The 21,001-nt window shown below is 44.2% G+C and overlaps 1 protein-coding gene and 1 pseudogene across 50 annotated transcripts in view; both read left to right on the top strand.

Annotated features, from left to right (window-relative positions):
- Positions 1-21,001, top strand: part of STAU2 (staufen double-stranded RNA binding protein 2) — a 368,761-nt gene that overhangs the window by 26,364 nt on the left and 321,396 nt on the right. The window lies entirely within an intron of this gene.
- Positions 17,605-18,763, top strand: LOC138849925 (uncharacterized; annotated as a pseudogene).

Below are 21,001 nucleotides of genomic sequence, written 5' to 3'. Positions count from 1 at the left end.
CTTTCTTTTTTTTTCTTCAAAGCTTTCTTTCAAGTCTGTGACAGAGACAAGGAGAGAGATTGGGCAGGATAGGGGGTGGGGATGGGGGTTGGGTCAGGCTGAAACCAGGAACCCAGAATACCATCCGCTACTCCTATATGTGTGAATGGGACCCAAGTACTAGGGCCATTATCTGCTGCCTTCCCAGGTGCATTAGGAGGCTGGATTGGAAATGGAGTAGCTGGGGCTTGAATTGGCACTTTAATATTAAATATTGGCTTGCCACATTGCTGCTGCTTAACTTAGTTTGCCACAGTGCCTCCCCGCCACCCACCCCCAACCAGTGAGCTTGCTCTTTTTCTACTACTTTTTATGCTTTTGTTTTGTAACTCAACTTAAGAGGCAGGGAAGGAAGGCAGGAGAGAGAGAGAGAGAGAGAGAAGGAGGGAGAAGGAGGGAGAAGGAGGGAGAAGGAGGGAGAATGGACTGGGGCCAAAGCTAGGAGCTAGAAACTCTATCCAGGTCTTCCAAATGGGTGGCAGGAGCCCAGTTACTTTAACCGTCATTGCTACCTCCCAGAATCTTCAATAGCAGGAAATGGGAGCTAGTAATTGAACATAGGTACTCTGAAATGGGATGCAGACATCTGACTGTTAGCCTAAATGTTTACCCTCACCCCTACCCGAGATTTGAAGTAGCCTCTTAAGTAGAAAGACATCTTGTATTCATGGTTTGGAAGGCTTAATACTGTTCAGATGACAGCACTATCCAAAGCAATCTATATTTTCATATCCTATAAAGATTCCTGTGGTAGAATTATTCTTAGGTGTTTAAACCCAACTGAAAATTGATCCCTGTTAAAAATAAGAGTGGGAATAAGAGAGGAAGGAGTTGTACAGTTCAGCCTGTGCTCCCTCAGACTTACCCCTAAGGGTAAAGCTAAAAACTTGCCATGGGAATCCAGATCCCATTAAGTTGGCAGGTACCAATGCCACCTTACTAGTTAAAGTGATCAGTTTAAGTTCATAACTGGTCAAAAAGATAGCATTAAGTGTCAAAGGGATCACATAAATAAGACCAGTGTCTGCTAATAATAATTGATAAGATTAAAAAGGAGAGAATGATCCAACATGGAAAGTGGGATACACAGCAGACTCATAGAATGACAAATGGCCTAAACAGCGCTCTGGCCTTAGAATCAGCCCTTAAGGCATTTGGATCTTGCTAAAAAGCCCATGAGAGTATCTCAGGCATGGAAAGCCAAGCACTGGCAAAAAATGACCTAAATGAAAGATCTCTGTGAGTGAGATCCTAGTGGAAAGAATGGGCCATCAAAGAAGGAGGTACCTTTCTCTGAAGGGAGGAGAGAACTTCCACTTTGATTATGGCCTTGTCTAAATAAGGTCAGAGTTTGAGATCTCAAGAGGCTTCTATAGCCTTGGCAGCTCCTGACAAGAGCCTTGGGTGATTATACATAAGAGGGTCAATTGTTGAATCAACAACGGGAGTCACTGTGCACTTGCTCCCCATGTAGGACCTCTGTCCTTAATGTGTTGTAGTATGAGAATTAATAGTAAAACTAGTCTTCATACAGTACTTTATACTTTGTGTTTCTGTGTGGGTGCAAACTGTTGAAATCTTTACTCAGTATAGAGTTGATCTTCTGTATATAAAGAAAATTCAGAATGAATCTTAATGAAGAATGGGATGGGAGAGGGCGTAGGAGATAGGATAGTTTGTGGGTGGGAGGGTGGTTATGGGGAGAAGAACTGCTATAATCCAAAAGTTGTACTTTTGAAATTTATATTTATTAAATAAAAGTTTTTTTTTTTTTTTTTTGACAGGCAGAGTGGACAGTGAGAGAGAGAGACAGAGAGAGAGGTCTTCCTTTGCCGTTGGTTCACCCTCCAATGGCCGCCGCGGCTGGCGCGCTGCGGCCGGCGCACCGCGCTGATCCGATGGCAGGAGCCAGGAGCCAGGTGCTTTTCCTGGTCTCCCATGGGGTGCAGGGCCCAAGCACCTGGGCCATCCTCCACTGCACTCCCTGGCCACAGCAGAGGGCTGGCCTGGAAGAGGGGCAACCGGGACAGAATCCGGCGCCCCGACCAGGACTAGAACCCGGTGTGCCGGCGCCGCTAGGCGGAGGATTAGCCTAGTGAGCCGCGGCGCCGGCTAAAAGTTTTCTATTAAAAAATAAATAAAGCTAAAAAAAATTCCCGTGGTAAAAAGGTTGATCTTCAGATTCATGTGGAATTGCGTTAGGCAAAAATAGTCAAAGCAATCTTGAAAAAGAACAAGGATAGAGAATTCATTCTTCCCAATTTCAAAACTTAATTATAAAGCTACAAAAAGCAGTATGGTACTGGCCTAAGGACTGAAATATAAGTATAGGCCAATAGAATTGACTAGAGACCATAAAATAAACCAATAAATCTGTAGGCAACTGATATTTGAGAAGAGTGCCGAGACCATTCAATGTAGAAAGAAGAATCTTGAATAAATGGTTCTGGGACAACTCGATGTTCACCTGTAAAATGATAAAGTTGAACCCTTACCTCACACCATAAACAAGGGATCTTTGCAACATTAATAGAAGGTGCATATTATGAAAACACTGTTCATTGATTTCCAAGATTTTTGTTGTATCAAAATAAACTTACTGGGGCTGATGCTGTGGTGTAGTGAGTAAAGCCGCCACCTGCAGTGCCGGCATCCCAAATGGGCGCTGGTTAAAGTCCTGGCTGCTCCACTTCCAATCCAGCTCTCTGCTATGGCCTGGGAAAGCAGTAGAAGGTGGCCCAAGTGCTTGGGCCCCTGACCTGTAGGAGACTCTGAAAAAGATCCTAGGTCCTGGCTTCAGATCAGCCCAGCTCTGGCTGTTGTGGCCATTTGGGGAGTGAACCAGTGAATAGAAGACCTTTCTCTCTGTCTCTCTCTCTCTCTGTCTGTAACTCTACCTTTCAAATAAATAAATAAATAAATAAATAAATCTTAAAATGAATCAGTGGCTGCCAGCGCCGCGGCTCACTAGGCTAATCCTCTGCCTTGTGGCACCGGCACACGGGGTTCTAGTCCTGGTCGGGGCGCCGGATTCTGTCCCGGTTGCCCCTCTTCCAGGCCAGCCCTCTGCTGTGGCCAGGGAAGGCAGTGGAGGATGGCTCAAGTACTTGGACCCTGCACCCAATGGGAGACCAGGATAAGTACCTGCCTCCTGCCATTGGATCGGCGTGGTGTGCCGGCCGCGGCGGCCATTGGAGGGTGAACCAACGGCAAAGGAAGACCTTTCTCTCTGTCTCTCTCTCACTGTCCACTCTGCCTGTCAAAAAAAAAAAAAAAAAAAAAAAAAAAAAAAAATCAGTGGCCTAAATATGAGAACTGAATACAAAACAAAAAGTATCCAAAATGATTCTTATTTTTAGGAACCATCCAAAAAAATTGTTGACGCACCTCCAAATGACATATTCAGAGAGCCAGTATGCTCAGCATCACTAGTGATCAGGGAAATGCAAATGAAAACCACAATGAGGTGTACCTACTAAGAAGGCTAGAATAAAAAAATCAACAATAACAAGTATTTCATGATGTGAAGAAACTGGAGCCCCTCATATAATGCTGGTGAATGTGTAAAGTGTTTTAGCCCTTGTGAAAAGTTTGACAGTTCATCAGATTAAAGCATAGTTGAATTACCATTTTGACATAGCAATTCCATTCCTGGTTGTAAAACCAAGAGAATTCAAAACAGGTGCTCAAATAAATATATGTACATGTATGCTTATTTTAGCACTATTTACAGTAGCCAGATGATGGAAACAGACCAAATGTCTATCAGAGGGTGAATGGATAAACAAGTTGTGATGTCTACATTTCATTGGTAATTATTTTTATTTAGCCATGAGAAAAAGCAGTGATCCATGCAAGGAAGCCTCAAAAACACTATGTAAAGTGAAAGAAGGAGTCAGAAACAAAATGTATCATTCTGTGTCTATGTATTTCTATGTATAATTCTATTTATATGGGGTATCTGGAGTGGGTAGTCAATAGAGATGAAATGAAGGTTGGTGTTTGCTTGGGCCTGATGTAAGGGGAAATGGGAACAGCCACATGCAATGGGTGTGGAATTTTCTTTGGGAATAATAAAAATGATTTGGAAATAGATACAGGATGCTAGTGCTGCAGAATATAGCTTTACCTGCTACACCACAGCGCTGGTCCCTATTACCTGTTTTTTGAAAAGGATTTATGGGGCCAGCGCCTGTGGCGTAGTAGGTTAAGCCTCCTTTTGCAGTGCATATGGGTGCCAATTGCTCCAGCTGTTCCTCTTTCTATCGAGCTCTCTGCTAATGGCCTGGAAAGCAGTGTAAGATGGCCCAAGTGCTTGGGCCTCTCCACCAATGTGTGAGACCCAGAAGAAGCTCCTGGTTCCTGACTTCAGATCAGCCCAGCTCCAGCTGTTGCAGCCATTTGGGGGTTGAACCAGCAGATAGAGGACCTCTCGGCCGGCGCCACGGCTCAATAGGCTAATCCTTCGCCTGCGGCACTGGCACATCGCGTTCTAGTCCCGGATGGGGCGCCGGATTCTGTCCTGGTTGCCCCTCTTCCAGTCCAGCTCTCTGCTGTGGTTTGGGAGTGCAGTGGAGGATGGCCCAAGTCCTTGGGTTCCGCACCCGTATGGGAGACCAGGAGAAGCACCTGGCTCCTGACTTCGGATCAGCGTGGTGCGCCGGCCACAGCAGCCATTGGAGGGTGAACCAACGATAAAGGAAGACCTTTCTCTTTGTCTCTCTCACTGTCCACTCTGCCTGTTAAAAAAAAAAAAAAAAAAAGACCTCTCTCTCTGTCTCTCCCTCTCTCTAACTCTGCTCTCAAATGAATAAATAAATCTTCAAAAATATATTTTATTTGAATGCAGAGTTACAGAGAGAGATCTTCCATCCACTGGTTTATTCCCCAGATGGCTGCAATGGCTAGGGCTGGACCAAGCAGAATCCAGGAGCCAGGAGCTTCATTTGGGTCTGTCACAAGGGAGCTTGATGGGAAAGTGGAGCAGCTGGGACTTGAACTGGCGCGCTATGGGATGCCAATGTTTCAGGTGGTGGCTTTACTTGCTTTGCCACAATGCTGGCCCTGATAATCATTTTTTTTTTTAAAAGATTTATTTATTTACTTGAAAGTCGGAGTTACACAGGAGAAAAGCAGAGGCAGAGGCAGAGAGAGAGAGGTCTTCCATCTGCTGGCCCACTTCCCAATTGGCCCCAGCGGCTGGAGCTGCGCTGATCCGGAGCCAGGAGCCAGGAGCTTCCTCCAGGTCTTTCACATGGGCTCAGGGGCCCAAGGGCCTGGGCCATCTTCCAGTGCTTTCCCAGGCCACAGCAGAGAGCTGGATTGGAAGTGGAGCAGCCGGGACTGGAACCAGTGCACATATGGGATGCTCGCACTGCAGGCAACGGCTTTACCCTCTATGCCACAGCACCGGCCCCTGATAATCATTTTAAAAATATTTATTTTATATATTTGGAAGGCAGTTACCTTGGTGAGGGTAGGGTAGGGGAGAGAGGAGAGTGAGGGGTGGAAAGAGAGCAAGAGCGATCTTCTGTCTGCTGGTTCACTCCCAAAACACCTGCAGTGGTCAGCATTGGGCCAGGCTGAAGCCAGGAGCCTGGAACTCCATCTGGACCCTCCATGTGGGTGGCAGGGACCCAAGTACTTGAGCCATTTTCTTTAGCATTCCCAGGCACATTAGCAGGGAGTGGGATTGGAAGTGGAGCAGCTGGGACTTGAACCAGCGCCCATATGGGAGAGAGGTGTCTGAAGCCGCATCTTACCATGGGCTCTTGTTACAATAATTTTAAATTGTACAGTTCTGTGGCATTGGGAACATGTACATTATTCTGCACCTGTCACCATCATTCATCTCCAGACCATTTTCATCTGCCCAGATTAGAACTCTGTATCCATTAAGTACTACCTCCAATTCTTCTCTCTCCCCAGGCCCAGGCAGCTATCTGCCCTCTGTCTCTGTGAATTTGATTTCTCCAAGTACCTCATATTACTGGAATCATAACATTTGTTCTTTTGTGACTGGGTTATTTAGCATAATGTCTTCAGAGTCTATACTTGTGGTAACATATATCAGAATTTCCTTTTTTAAGGCTAAATAATATTCCAATTCACATATGTGCCACGTTTTGCTTCTCTCTCTCTATGGACACATGTTGCTTCAGCCTTTTGACTGTTGTGCATAATGTTGCTGTGAACATTGATGTTTGAGTCCATGTTCTCTGTTCTTATGAATATATAACCAAAATTCTAATTGCTGCATCAGAATTTAATTTTTTTAAATTTAATTATTTTTAAAGATTTATTTATTCAAAGGCAGAGTTACAGAGAGAGTGAGAGTCGGGGGGCGGGGGAGAGAGAGAGTCAGGGAGAGACAGGAGAGAGAGAGAGAGAGGGAGAGAGGGTATCTCTCATTTGTGGTTTACTCCCCAAGTGGCCTCAATGGCCAGGGTTGGGCCATGCTGAAGCTGGGAGCCTGGATTTTTTTTTTTTCTTCTTTCTTTTTTGACAGGCAGAGTTCTACAGTGAGAGAGAGACAGAGGGAAAGGTCTTCCTTCTGTTGGTTCACCTCCCAAATGGCTGCCACGGCCGGTGCACTGTGCCGATCCGAAACCAGGAGCCAGGTGCTTCCTTCTGGTCTCCCACATGGGTGCAGGGCCCAAACACCTGGGCCATCCTCCACTGCCTTCCCAGGCCACAGCAGAGTGCTGGACTGGAAGAGGAGCAACCGGGACTAGAACCTGGAGTGCTGGTGCCGCAGGCAGACGATTAGCCTAGTGAGCCGCGGCGCTGGCTGGGAGCCTGGATCTTCATCCAGGTCTCCCATGTGAGTGTCAGGGACCCAAGTATTTGGGCCATCTTCTGCTTCCCTAGAGTATTAGCATGGAGCTGGATTGGAAGCAGAGCAGCTGGGGCTCAGAATGCTGGTCCTTATATTTAATTTTTTTTAGGAACCACATGTTATCTTTCATAACAGCTGCATATACTAATGGGCAAGAGCTTTACTTTGTTTAATTCTTACCAGTACTTATTTCCTATTTGGTTTTTTACTAATAGCCAGCCTAATAGGTATAAAGTAGTAGCTCTTTCTTTTTTCTTTTGAAGATTTTATCTATTTATTTGATAGGTAGAGTTACAGACAGTGAGAGGGAGAGACAGAGAATTCTTCCTTCCGTTGGTTCACTCCCCAGATGGCTGCAATGGCAGGAGCTGCCCCGATCCGAAGCCAGGAGCCAGGAGCTTCTTCCAGGTCTCCCATGCGGGTGCAGGGGCCCAAGGACTTGGGCCATCTTCTACTGCTTTCCCAGGCCATAGCAGAGAGCTGGATTGGAAGAGGGGCAGATGGGACTACAACCAGTGCCCATATGGGATGCCAGTGCTGCAGGTGGAGGATTAACCTAGTGCGCCATGGCACTGACCCCCTCATTGTGGTTTTGATTTGCCTTTCTCTGATGATTAGTGATACTGAGTATATTTTCATATGCTTAGTGGCCATTTGTATGTCATTTTTGGAGAGAGATGTATTCATGTCCTTTGCCCATTTTAATATTGGATTTTTTAAAATTGTTGAGATCTAACAGTTCTTGGTATATCATGGATAAGAATCTCTTGTTGTATATATACTTTGCAGAATAAGTGACTTTTTAGATAAGCAAACCTGAGGTAATTCATTTTCAGCTGATCTAAATCATAAGTTTTTTTTTTTTTTTTCCTTAAGAACAGTAAACACCTTTATTACATGGTGGAGGACTTGTTTGCCTTTCCAGGCCTTGGTTTTCCTCGATAGAACTCCAGCCCCTTGCCCTCTGCTTGGCCAACTGGCCAGGTCCTGATGTGATGCACGCAAGAAGCTTGCCCCGTTGGAACTGCTCCTCCAGAAGACCACTGGTGTTGGCATTCTTTTTCCTCTCATTCTATTTCTTCTGAATTTTCTTTGATTGTTTTTTGTTTAGAATTTCTCCACCTCAGGAGTCAGTGGGGCCCCCTTCTTGGCAGCCCAGGGGCAGTGCATAGTGGGCTTGTACCACTGTTTGTACGGCGTGCTGTCTATAAGCACGATGCAGTTCTTCACTAGGGTCTTGGTGCGGACCGGCTCATTATTGGAGGCATTGTAGACAGCATTGATGATCTTGTTTTACGAGTACAACACTCAGAGCCACAGGAGAAGTTCCCCACATCCAGCCTCAGGGCACGGTACTTGTTGCCTTTTCGCACTAGTACTGTATGTATGCACTGGGGGCCTATCTTAGTGTTGGCAGCCAGGCTAAGCAGCTTCTGCTTTTTTTTTTTTTTTTTTTTTACAGATAGAGTTAGAGAGGACAGAGAGAAAGGTCTTTCCGTTGGTTCACTCCCCAAATGGCCGCTACAGCCGGCACTGCGCTGATCTGAAGCCAGGAGCCAGGTGCTTCTTCCTGGTCTCCTATGCGGGTGCAGGGGCCCAAGCACTTGGGCCATCCTCCACTGCCCTCCCGGGTCACAGAATAGAGCTGGACTGGAAGAGGAGCAACTGGGACTAGAACCTGGAGCCCATATGGGATGCTGGCGCCGCAGGCGGAGGATTAACCAAGTGAACAACAGCGCCGGCCCCATGCTTCTTATGGTAGGGCTTTCTTTTGCTCCCTGTCTTGTGACGCTTGTGCCAGTTGTCCCAAGAGATGCCCATCACTCAGCAGCGCTGGCTGGAGAGAGTAAACTGTAAGGTTTTTTTGTTTTGTTTTGTTTTAAGATTTTGTTTAGTTGAAAGAGTTACAGAGAGAGGGAGAGACAGAGGGAGAGAGAGATCTTCTATCTGCTAGTTTATTCCCCATACAGTTGCAACAGATAGAGCTGGGCCAGGCCAAAGCCAGAAGCTTCATCTGGGTCTCCCATGTGGGTGGCAGGGACTTAAACACTTGGGCCATCTTCCGTGCTTTTCCCAGGCCATTAGGAGGGAGCTGGGTGGGAAGTGGAAGAACTGGGACATGAACCGGCAGCCGTATGGGATGCTTGTGTCATAGATGATGGCTTAACCTACTGCACTGCAATGCTGACTCCCAAGCCATAAGTCTTGAAGGAAAATATTAACGGATCAAAGCTTGAATCTTTGGAAACTACTGATAAAATATGGGATAAATATAAAATATATTTTCTTAGGTTTTAAGCTCTTTATACAATAATAGACAAAAGCAAAAATACTAACATTGTGTTGTGGCTTATACCACATGGAGAAATGAGTTGATGTCAGTAGTATAAAGAGTGTAAGTAGTGTGAAAAAGGGAAGTATACAGTTGTTAAGATGTTTATAGCATACATGAAATAGTGTGGTATTTATTGAAGGTAGGCTGTGTATATTTTAGAGCAATTGCTATAAAATGAAATAAAGGAAAATAACTAATAAGCCCATAGGAGGATAAAATGGCATGCTAAGTCTAAACAGTCATGAGGAAGGTAGGTAATGTTGAAAAAAGGAAGTTATAGATGGGACAAAAATAGCAAACAGTAGATTTAAATCTAACCGTATTATTACAACAAATAGAAATGAGGTAAACATCCAAAAAGGCAAAGAATGTCAGCTTGGAAAAGCAGGATACAAGAAACGCACTTAAAATGTGAGACACAGATAAGCATACAAAGATGGATGGAGACTTCTGCATCTGGTTCATGTAGAGTAACAGGGATGGTATTGACCTGCCTCTTTTTTTTTTTTTTAAAGATTTATTTGAAGACAGAGTTAGAGATCAATCTTCCATCTGCTGGTTCACTCCTCAAATGGCTGCAAATGGCCAAGGCTGGGCAGGGCCAAAGCCAGAAGCCCAAGGACTTGGGCTGCTTTCTCTGGCACATTAGCAGGTAGCTGGGTAAGCAATGGAGCAACTGGGACTTGAACTGGTGGCACCAGCATTCCAGGTAGCAGTTCAATCTGTTAATCACAACTCCCGTGCTCTCCCCCCCGCCCCAACTTCTTGCAATCATACCCTTCCTGCCCCTAAGACAAAATACATGGAAACCACAGTTCTCAGGACATTGGACACCATGCAGTGAGGATTGCTGATCTCTGAGAGATGAGAAACAAAACAAGCCTTACATTGCCCCAGCCTACGACATTCAGAGACTTCCCAGGATCTGGTGTAGGGAGTATAAAAACTAAGCTGTGGAGCCTGGCAGACTCTTGCAGCTGAGGAAAAATTGCTCCTTTGGAACCAACTAGCATATTAGAAATATAAGATTTGAAAGAAGCAAACTATTTCCTCATTACCGAAATGAAGCCCAGAACAATGTTCAGCAAGATTTATAGGAATAAAGACCTAGTCCAGAACTTGGTAAAATTTGTGGTGTGTGTCATTCAGAGATTACTGTGTGGAAATAAGCACGAAAGTAAAACCCACAATGAGGAGAATAATCATAACAGAAAATACTACATTAGCAGATCACATTAAAATCAGGTATTATAACTGTTTCATATTTTCAAAAATTTAGAGGTATAGAAGTACAAAAAGATATCCATCAAACCTGCATAGTTTTAAACTATACCTGAGATCAAAAATATACTAAATGAGATTAATGACCAATTGAACATTGCAGCAAAAAAAAATGATCAATGAATTTGAAGGCATAGTAATAGAAACCATGTAGAATGAAGCACAAAAAGAATAAAAAAATATGGAAAGCATCAGTGAGCTGTGGGACACCTTCAGGCAGCCAAATGTATGAATAATTAGAGTTTTCAAAGATGGCAGCATGCAGAAAAATGTATTCCAAAAAATAATGGTCAAAAACTTTCCTGACTTGCTGAAACCATAAACCTACAGATAAAGAAGTTCCATGAACTCCAGGTACGAGAAACAAAACAACTCCCAGGTGTATCGTATTCAAATGATTGATTGAATGCAGGTGACGAAGAGAAAATCTTAACAGTAGTCAGAGAAAGAGAAAAAAGAAAATGGTCATGGTATGTGCAGAGGAGCAGAGAAAAACACAAGATTTTTTTTTTTTTTCCAGAAGTAGTATAACCAAGAAAACGGTGGAGAAGCATCTTTATTTTATTTAAGCATTTAATTTTTAGTTATTTCCAACACAGAGAGAGAGAGAGAGAGAGAGAGAGAGGGAAGGAGGGAGGGAGGGAGGGAGAGGAATCTTCCATCTGTTGATTGACTCCCCACACACCTGCAACAGCCAAGGCTGGGTCAGCCTGGAGCCAGGAGCCTGGAACGCAATACAGGTCTTCCATATGGGTGGCTGCCTATCAGAGTGTGCATTAGCAGGCAGCTGGACTGGGAAGCAGAGTCAGGCACTCCAGTATGGGTTGGGATCATCTTAAGTGGCTGCGTAACTGCTGTACCAAAAACCCACCTTGAGAAGAATCTTTGAAGTACTGGAAGATGAAAAATGTTCTTTAGAAAACACTTTTTAAAAGAATTCTTTACCCAGCAGAAAATGTTTCTCTCTCTCTCTCTCTCTTTTTTTTTTTTTAAGATTTATTTATTTATTTGAAAGGCAGAGTTATAGAGAGGCAGAGGCAGAGAGGGAGAGAGAAGTCTTCTATCTGCTGGTTCACTCCTCAAATGGCCACAATGAAGCCAGGACCCAGGAGCTTCTTCTGGATCTCTCATGCAGGTGCAGGTCTACTGCTTTTCCAGGCTATATCAGAGAGCTGGATCAGAAGTTGAGCAGCCAGGACTCGAACTGGCACCCATATGGGGTGTCAGCACTGCAGGAGCAGCTTTATTGTTTGGTGCTGGCCCTGAAAATATGTTTCAGCAACAAAGATGAAGTAAGGATATTTTCTTTATTTATTGGAAAGGCATAGTGAGAGAGCAAGAGGGAGAGAGGGAAAGAGAATCTTTTACCTACTGCATCACTCCCAATTGTCTGCAATAGGTGAGGTGAGGTCAGGTGGAAGCCAGGAGCCGGGAACTCCTGGGTATCCCATGTTGGTGACAGGGTCCCAGGTAGTTGAGCCACCTCCTGTTGTGTCCCAAGGTATGCATTAGGAGGAAGTTGGATCAGAAGTGGAGGCAGGAGTCAAACCGAGGCATTGGCGATGCAGGCATCCAGTGTAGTGGCTTAATCAACTGTGCTACAGTGCCCTTCCCTAAGATGTTTTCTAATACACAAAACCTGAAGGAATTAATTACTAATATTCCCTAATAGGAGAAAATTTAATTCAATTTTTATTTACTTTTCATTTTATTTTGAAAGGCAGAAAGTGATCTTCTGCACATTGGTTTAAACTTGAAATCCCAGGCTGCAGCCAGGAACTTGGAACTCAACCTGGGTCCCAAATACTTGGGCTATCAGCTGCTCCCTCCACGGGTGCACTTTAGCAGGGAACTGGATCAGAAGCAGAGGTGCTGGATTTGAGTCAGACACTTTGATATGGGGTACAGGCGACTTACTTGCTGTGCCAAACACCTGTCCCTGAAGAAAACGTTATAGCAGACCTTCAGATATCAGGAAAGTGATGACAGATGTAAATATGGATTTAGGTAAAAGAAGAGCACTAGAAATCATAACTACTTTGGTAAATATGTAAGATTTTTTTCTTACTGAATCTCTGTAAAAGATAATTAACTTTATTTTCTTTTTATGTTTAGAAATAGGTTTGCTGGATCATATAATAGTTCTATTTTTACTTTTTAAAAAAGATTTTATTTATTTGAAAGGCAGAATGATAGGGAGAGACAGACAGATCTTCTATCTGTTGGTTCAATTCCCTAATGCCCATAACATTTGGGGGTGAGCCAGGCTGAAGCCAAGAGCCAGGAACTATGTACTTTTAGGCATTTTGGCAGGAAGCTAGATTGGAAGTGGAGGTGGTCATGATCCCAGGCACTCTGAAATGGGATGTCGGTATTCCAAGTTGGGACTTAACCCACTGCACTACAATGCCCATGCCACATAATCAACTTTCTAAAGCAAAACTATTAACAAGACAGGGTGGTAACAATAGCTTAATGGCAGAAATGGACAAATGGAGGTACAGTATTATAAGGCTGGTGGTGGGGTGTGCCTTGGGGCACAGGGGGTTAAGCTGCCACATGGGATATCCACATCCCTTATTGGATTGCCAGTTCAAGTCCTGGCTGCTCATCTTCCAACCCAGCTTCCTGCTAATGTGCCTGGGAAGGCAACAGATGATGACCTAAGGACTTCGAATCCTGCCGCCCATGTGGGAGACCTGGATGGAGTTCCAGGCTCTGGGGTCAGCCTGGCCTAGCTCCGGGAGGAATCTCTCCTCCCCTCCCCCCCTTTCAAATAATTAAATAAATTTTAAAAAATAAAATTAAAAAATTTTACTTGAAAGTGGGTTGTGACCAATTAAAGATATGTACTGTGTACCTTACAGCAACCACTGAAATAGTGAAGCAGAGTTATATGTAAGAAAACAAAAAAAGGAGGAGTTAAGATAGAATAGTAAAATTAATCTAACAGGAGAGAATGTGGAAAAAAGAAGAAACCAAAATGACCAAATATAAAATAGTAAGAGGATAGTCTCAAACTTAATCATTTGAATAATCATGTTAAATGCAAGTATTCTAAAAGCCCAGTTCAGAGGCTGGGTTTGTTTAATTGGATAAAAAAGCAAAATCCAACTATATACTTATTTCCAAGAAATATTTTAATTATAAACACAGATTAAAAGCAAAATATGGCCTGGAAAAGCAGTGGAAGATGGCCCAAGTCCTTGGGCCCCTGCACCCACATAGGAGACCCGGAGGAAGCTCCTGGCTCCTGGCTTTGGATCGGCTCAGCTTGGGCCGTTGGCAGCCATCTGGGGAGTGAACGAGCTGATGGAAGACCTCTCTCTCTGTCTCTACCTCTCTCTGTAACTCTGTATTTCAAGTAATAAAATAAATCTTTAAAAAAAATTAGGAGAACATAACAGTGTTGTGTTGATGCACCTAATGACAGTTTCAAAACACATGAAGCAAAAACCTGGTAAAAATGCACGAAGAAATTTAGAGATCCACTATCATTAGATTTCAGTAACTCCTTTTAATTGATATAGCAGGTATGCAGAAAATCATCGAAGATATATTAGACTCAAATTAACAGCCAGCGTGATCTGACCTGTTAAAAATTGCGTGTATAGAACACTTCAACTAAAAGAGCAGGATACTCCCAAGTCTGTACAGAACATTTACCCAGATAAACAACATGTATTCTGAACCATAAAATCTCTCTTTTTTTTTTTTTTTTTTTTTTTGGACAGGCAGAGTGGACAGTGAGAGAGAGAGACAGAGAGAAAGGTCTTTCTTTGCCGTTGGTTCACCCTCCAATGGCCGCCACGGCTGGCGCGCTGCAGCTGGCGCACCGCGCTGATCTGATGGCAGGAGGCAGGTACTTCTCCTGGTCTCCCATGGGGTGCAGGGCCCAAGTACTTGGGCCATCCTCCACTGCACTCCCTGGCCACAGCAGAGAGCTGGCCTGGAAGAGGGGCAACCGGGACAGAATCCGGCGCCCCAACCGGGACTAGAACCCAGTGTGCCAGCACCGCAAGGTGGAGGATTAGCCTAGTGAGCCGCGGCGCCAGCCACCATAAAATCTCAATGAATTAAAAAGGATTCAAGTCAGAAAGATTATTCTCTGAACAGTGGAATTAGAAATCATTATTAGAAAAATTATTGAAAAAAAAATCCCTGAGTACTTGGAATTAAATTAAACACACATGTAAGTAGTCAATGTTTAAAAAATAAATGAAGGGACTGGCGCTTTGGCGTAGCGGGTAAAGCTTTCGCCTGCAGTGCCAGCATCCCATATGGGCGCCAGTTTGAGTCCCGGCTGCTCCACTACTGATCCAGCTCTCTGCTATGGCCTGGGAAAGCAGTAGAAGATGGTCCTAGTCCTTGGGCCTCTACCCACGTGGGAGACCTGGAAGAAGCTCCTGGCTCCTGGCTTTGGATCGGCGCAGCTTGGGCCATTGTGGTCAGTTTGGGGGTGAACAATCGGATGGAAGACCTCTCCCTTCCTCCCTCCCTCCCTCCCCTTCTCTCTCTGTGAACTCTGACTTTCAAATAAATAAATAAATAAATATTTAAAAAAATGAAAAATGAAGTTAGAAAATACTTTAACAACAGTTGGCAATGTGACATTATAAGACAACACTAAAATAGTTCTTGGAGGAAGTTTATAGCATTAAATGTCTATATTAGAAAAGAAAAATGTCAAATAAATGACTTTAGTTTCTACCTGAAGGAAACAGATAAAGAAGAGCAAATTAATCCCAAAAGGAAATAGGTAACTTGAAAAGCCCTGAATTAAATATACAGAAATTATTATTAAAAATCTTCCTACAAAGAAAACTCTAGGTCCAATTGTTTCTCTGGTGAACAACAGACATTTAAGGAAGAAATAATATCAGTTTTTAAATGTATGTATTTATTTGAAAGGCAGTGTCACAGCGAGAGAGGGAGAGACAGAGATATCTTCCATCTCCTGCTTCATTCCCAAATGGCTGCAATAGTAGGGGTTGGGCCAGACCAAAGCCAGGAGCCTTGAACTCCTCCTTGGGTGCAGAGACCCAGGGACTTGGGCCATCTTCCACTGCTTTCCCAAGCACATTAGCAGGGAGCTGGATTGGATGTGGAGCGGTGAACACACGAAACATTGCCGTTATGGGATGCTGACATTGCAGTCAGCAGCTTAACCTGCTGTGCCACGACACTGGCACTACAGATAATTTTCAGAGTGAAAGCATTGTTAGGTGCTGGTGCTGTGGCGCAGTGGGTTAATGCCCCGGCCTGAAGTGCCGGCATCCCATATAGGCGCCGGTTCTAGTTTCGGCTGCTCCTTTTCCAATCCAGCTCTCTGCTATGGCCTGGGAAAGCAGTAGAAGATGGCCCAAGTCCTTGGGCCCCTGCACCTGCGTGGGAGACCTGGAGGAAGCTCCTGGCTCCTGGCTTCAGATCGGCACAGCTCCGGCTGTTGTGGCCATCTGGGGAGTGAACCAGCAGATGGAAGACCTCTCTCTGTCTCTACCTCTCTCTCTAACTCTGTCTTTCAATAATAAATAAAATAAATCTTAAAAAAAAGTTTAAAAAAAAAAGCATTGTTAGAGGCCTCTTGCAGGGAAGACGGGTGAGTGTTTCACAAAATTTGAAATGATGGAAATCTCCAGCTGCCTCTTCTATCTCTTTTTGTTTTCTAAAATTTATTTTATGTATTTGAGGGAGAGGGTGCATGAGAGAGACACAGATAGTTCTGACAGAATTGTCGTCCTCTGGTTCATTCCCCCAGTTGCCACAGTGGTTGAGGCTGGGCTGGGGCTGAAACTGGGAGCTGGGAACTCAATCCAGATCCCCCACGTAGATGACAGAAACCCAACCATGTGTCATTACCTGCTGCCTCCCAAGGGTGCACATTAGCAGGAAGCTGGAATCAGAAGCCGAGACAGAATTGAAACCCATGGACTCTGATCTGGAATGTAGGTGTCCCAGTGGGCATCTTAACTGCTAGACCAAATACCCACCCGATCTCTTGCCTTTTACGTAGAGTCCAGTGATAAAGGGCTGCAATCCAGAAACATCTGAATGTGGGAAAACCCAGCATTGCTTTACATAAGTGCTTTGCAGAGACTTCAGTTCCTGAGTTCCAGTTTCATTTTGTGAAGCTAGTGTAGGGTTCATATGAAAATCCAGGAAGGAGAGTAAATGAAATAAACTGTTTAGGTTAGTGAGTGACACTGCTTTCTTTTTTTAAAAATTTTTTTTTCATTTTATCTGAGAGAGAGAGAAATAGAGACAGAGATCTTCCTTCCTATTCAACCCCACTCCCCCCAAATGCCTGCAATACCTGGGACTTGGAATCAGGCATTCCAATATGAGATGTGCACCAAATGTTAATCTTGATGACATTGGTTTCTTGTTTTAACTTTTTTGTTGCAAGCAAGTGAACTTTTCTTTTCTTTTTTTTTTTTTTTTAAGATTTTATTTATTTGAGAGATAGAGTTACAGACAGTGAGAGGGAGAGACAGAAAAGTCTTCCATTCGCTGGTTCACTCTCCAGATGGCCAAAACTGCTGGAGCTGTGCCGATCCGAAGCCAGGAGCCAGGTGCTTCTTCCTGGTCTCCCACGCGGGTGCAGGGGTCCAAACACTTGGGCCATCCTCCACTTCTTTCCCAGGCCATAGCAGAGAGCTGGATTCGAAGAGGGACAGCCAAGTCTAGAACCGGCACCCATATGGGATGCTGGTGCTGCAGGCAGAGGATTAACCTACTGCGCCATGGTGCTGGCCTCAGCAGGTGGACTTTCTTTGGCTTATTTGGTTCCACATTTTTACATTTTTGTGCTGTTCATGGGGTACTTTGATGTTTAAAATGGCCCTGAAGCACAGTACTTAAGTACAGTGTAGTGTTTCTAAGCATGAGGACTCTGTTGTGCTTTACAGCAAGAATACATGACTAAGCGTTGTTCAGGCAGGAGTTGCAGTACTGTTACTTTTTGAGTTCAACAGTAGTATATAATAATAGGCGTTCAAAGAGAAATATGCATAAAACAAGGTTACATGTTGATCAGTTGACTGTGGCCAGGGGAACAGTGGTTTTCATAAATTCTCAGTTCATGGTTACGTCATAGAACCTATCTATCATTGACATATCATTTGTATGATGAATTTCAAAGTTGGAAGAGTATTTTATGAAAAGAATTACACATAATGAAGCAGCTGCAACGCTGAGTGGAAAAGGCAGGAGCAGGAGCACGAGAAGTAGGGATCACCATCATCTAGGTGATGAAGCAGAAGGTCCAGGTTCTGCAGCAGCAGGTGGATGATGCCAAGCAGAGGGCTGCGCACCACCAGGGGGAAGTGGGCCCAGGAGCAAGCTGAGCCTGAGGTCGCCTCCTTGAACCGTAGTAGCCAGTTGGTTGAAGAGCTGGACCCTGGCCGCTGCTCTGCAGAAGTTGGAGGAAATGGAAAATGCTGCTGATGAGCATGAGAGAGGTCTGAACAGTATTGAAAATTTGGCCTGAAAAGATGAAGAAAAGATGGGACCCCAGGTAAAGAAGCTAAGCACACTGCAGAAGAGACAGACAGGAAATATGAGGAGGGGCTTGTAAACTGGTGGTGATTGAAAACACAGAGGAATAAGCTGAGCTGGTAGATTCCTGTTGCTGAGATAGATGAGGAGATCAGAATGATGGAGCAGAAGCTGGAGTGTCTGAGTGTTGCTGAAGAAAAATGCTCTCAGAAAGAAGGCAAATACAAGGAGGACATAAAGATTCTTGATGATAAGCTCAAGGAGCCAGAGACCTGTGCTGAATTTGCTGAGATCAGTAGCAAAGCTGGGAAAGACAATTGATGATTTGGAAGATAAACTGAAATACACCAAAGAGGAGCTCCTCTGTACACAAAGGATGTTGGAGCAGACTCTGCTTGACCCCAGGCCTGCCCTGCTGTTGCTCCTCCCTCTGACGCTGACTGAGGCCAGCCTGCCCGAAGCTGACTCTAAACTGAGGGCTTATCTTGAACTGGAAGGCTGCTTTCTCCTTTTGCCACCCCTCTCTATCTTTAAACCCCTACCCTCATGTCTTTTTCACTGGCCTGTTGCTGCCTCTTCCCAGAGATTCCAGTGGGATTTGGGGCTGGACGCTTTTGGGAACAACATTTTTTTTTTTTAAAGATTTATTTATTTATTTGAAAGTCAGAGTTACACAGAGAGAGGAGAAGCGGAGAGAGAGAGAGGTCTTCCATCTGCTGGTTCACTTCCCAATTGGCTGCAACGGCCGGAGCTGCGCCAATCTGAAGCCAGGAGCCAGGATCTTCTTCCAGGTCTCCCACGCAGGTGCAGGGGCCCAAGGACTTGGGCCATCTTCTACTGCTTTCCCAGGCAATAGCAGAGAGCTGGACTGGAAGTGGAGCAGCTGGGTCTTGAACTGGCGCCCATATGGGATGCCGGTGCTTCAGGCCAGGGCATTAACAAGCTGCACCACAGTGCTGGCCCTGAGGACAATATTTAAGGGAGTATGAGTATAATGCAAGGTGTCTTTAAAAGTGTGTTGTGATATACACATTTTATAATTACCTGTTTTGTTGTTGGAGCAACCATTTTGTAGAAGAGTCAAAGTAGTCCACACTCTGAAGCAATAATCTAATCCTTTTTTTACGTTTTGAAGGTAATTTATCAGCTTAATGCATAGTGCCCTCTCCATAGAGGAGGGAAAGAGGGATGGGCCTGTGTTACTAGGAGCCAGAGAGAACCCAGGGAAAGACTCCACTATGGGGAACCCTATTGCTCTGTACAAAGTATCAGCCAAACCAGAAAGTGATTTTAGAGGGAGTTGGCCAACCCCCCCCACCAAAAAAAAAAAAAAAAAAGCCTTGTTGTTCAGGTTTATAGCTTCAAGATATGTTTGAACAACTATTCTTGCATTTTTTTCATCAGAAGTGACCAAGGGGCCGGTGCTGTGGCATAGTGGGTAAAGCTGCCACCTGCATTGCCAGCATATGGGCGCCTGTTTGAGACCCGGCTGCTCCACTTCTGATCCAGCTCTCTGTTATGGCCTGGGAAAGCAGTAGAAGATGGACCAAGTCCTTGGGCCCCTGCACCTGTGTGAGAGACCCAGAAAAAGCTGCTGACTCCTAGCTTCAGATCAGCCCCAGCCATCGTGGCCTTTTGGGGATTGAACCAACAGAAGGAAGATCTCTCTTTCTCTGCCTCTGTCTTTGCCTCTCTGTAACTCTGCTTTTCAAATAATAAATAAGTAAATAAATAAATAAATACATAAATCTTAAAAAAGTGACCAAATTAGACCAGTTTTTTTGTCCTGCCTCTGTCCCTTTCCAACAATTTGCAGAATGGATACCCCTTAGGTTGAGGTGACCACTACATTGCTTTCCTGCCTCCTTAAAATAAAGAAAATTATATTTTTACTCCTGATTTAGCCATAAAAACCTTATCTCACCATCCTTTGCTGGGTCTGAAGCTTCTGTTTCTAAAAGCACCATCTCACTGTGCTTTGTATCAGTCAGTGCTGGAGAAATCTTGAATAGCTTATGTACAAAACTTTGACAATTTTATATTATTTTGAAGCTTTGCTTCTCTGGGCTTCGGGACCCTGGCCAACCCTGCTGGCTAGAAGAGCAATTTGCAGTCTGGGCTGCTGGTGTGCTGGTTTTTCCAAGGTTTTTTCCCCACCCAGTCCCATTTTAGGTGAAGTTTCTGTGAGGTTTGTTGTGTATACATTCTGCAGCTTTTTTTTGGCTTGAAATGTACTCTCCTCTTCTTTGGAGTGGTCTCGTTGGGGCTGGTTGGGAGAGAGATACCAATAGTGTAACTGTTTTGAGACTGAATATTGATAATAAATGTCTTTTTGAAATAAAGAACCAGTCCCTCCAAAAAAAAAAAAAAGAAAAATATTCATAGATTTCAAATTTGATTTGAACTCCAGTAAACTCATACTTATATTGTAACCTCTGAACAGGATCTAGTTTGTGGCACTAAGAAGGATAAGGTATCAATTTGAAAAGAGCATCTATCAGAAAAACATAAATTTTGCTAAAATTGAAGCCAGAACAAATATCCAATTTATGGCTGAGGCTTGGGTTGAAAAATTGTGAAATCATCAATGTTTAACAAAAAGCTTATGGCAGGCAGTGGGGATGGTGGTGCCACTATTCCATATGGGCACCGGTTCATGTCCTGGCTGCTCCTCTTCAATCCAGCTCTCTGCTGTGGCCTGGGAAAGCAGTGGAAGATGGCCCAAAATCTTGGCTCCTGCCTTTGGATCAGATCAACTCCGGCTGTTGAGGCCATTTAGGAAGGGAACTAGTGGATGGAAGACCTTTCTCTGTGTCTCCCTCTCTCTGTAACTATGCCTCTCAAATAAATAAATGATAAAATATTTTAAAAAGAAAAGCTTATGGGGACAATGCCTCACAAAAATTAGCGGTTTCCAAATGAATAACTCATTATTTAAAGAAGGGAGAGATGATGTTGAAGATGAAGCCCATGGTAGACCATCCACATCAACTTGCAAGGAAAAAAAATCT

The sequence above is a fragment of the Oryctolagus cuniculus genome, chromosome 6 (genome assembly GCF_051225735.1).
Source record: "Oryctolagus cuniculus isolate XC-2025 breed Fujian yellow rabbit chromosome 6, ASM5122573v1, whole genome shotgun sequence".
In the NCBI taxonomy this organism is placed as follows: Eukaryota; Metazoa; Chordata; class Mammalia; order Lagomorpha; family Leporidae; genus Oryctolagus; species Oryctolagus cuniculus.
The sequence above is the reverse complement of the archived record's forward strand: the minus strand, read 5'-3'. Positions and strand labels throughout refer to the sequence as shown.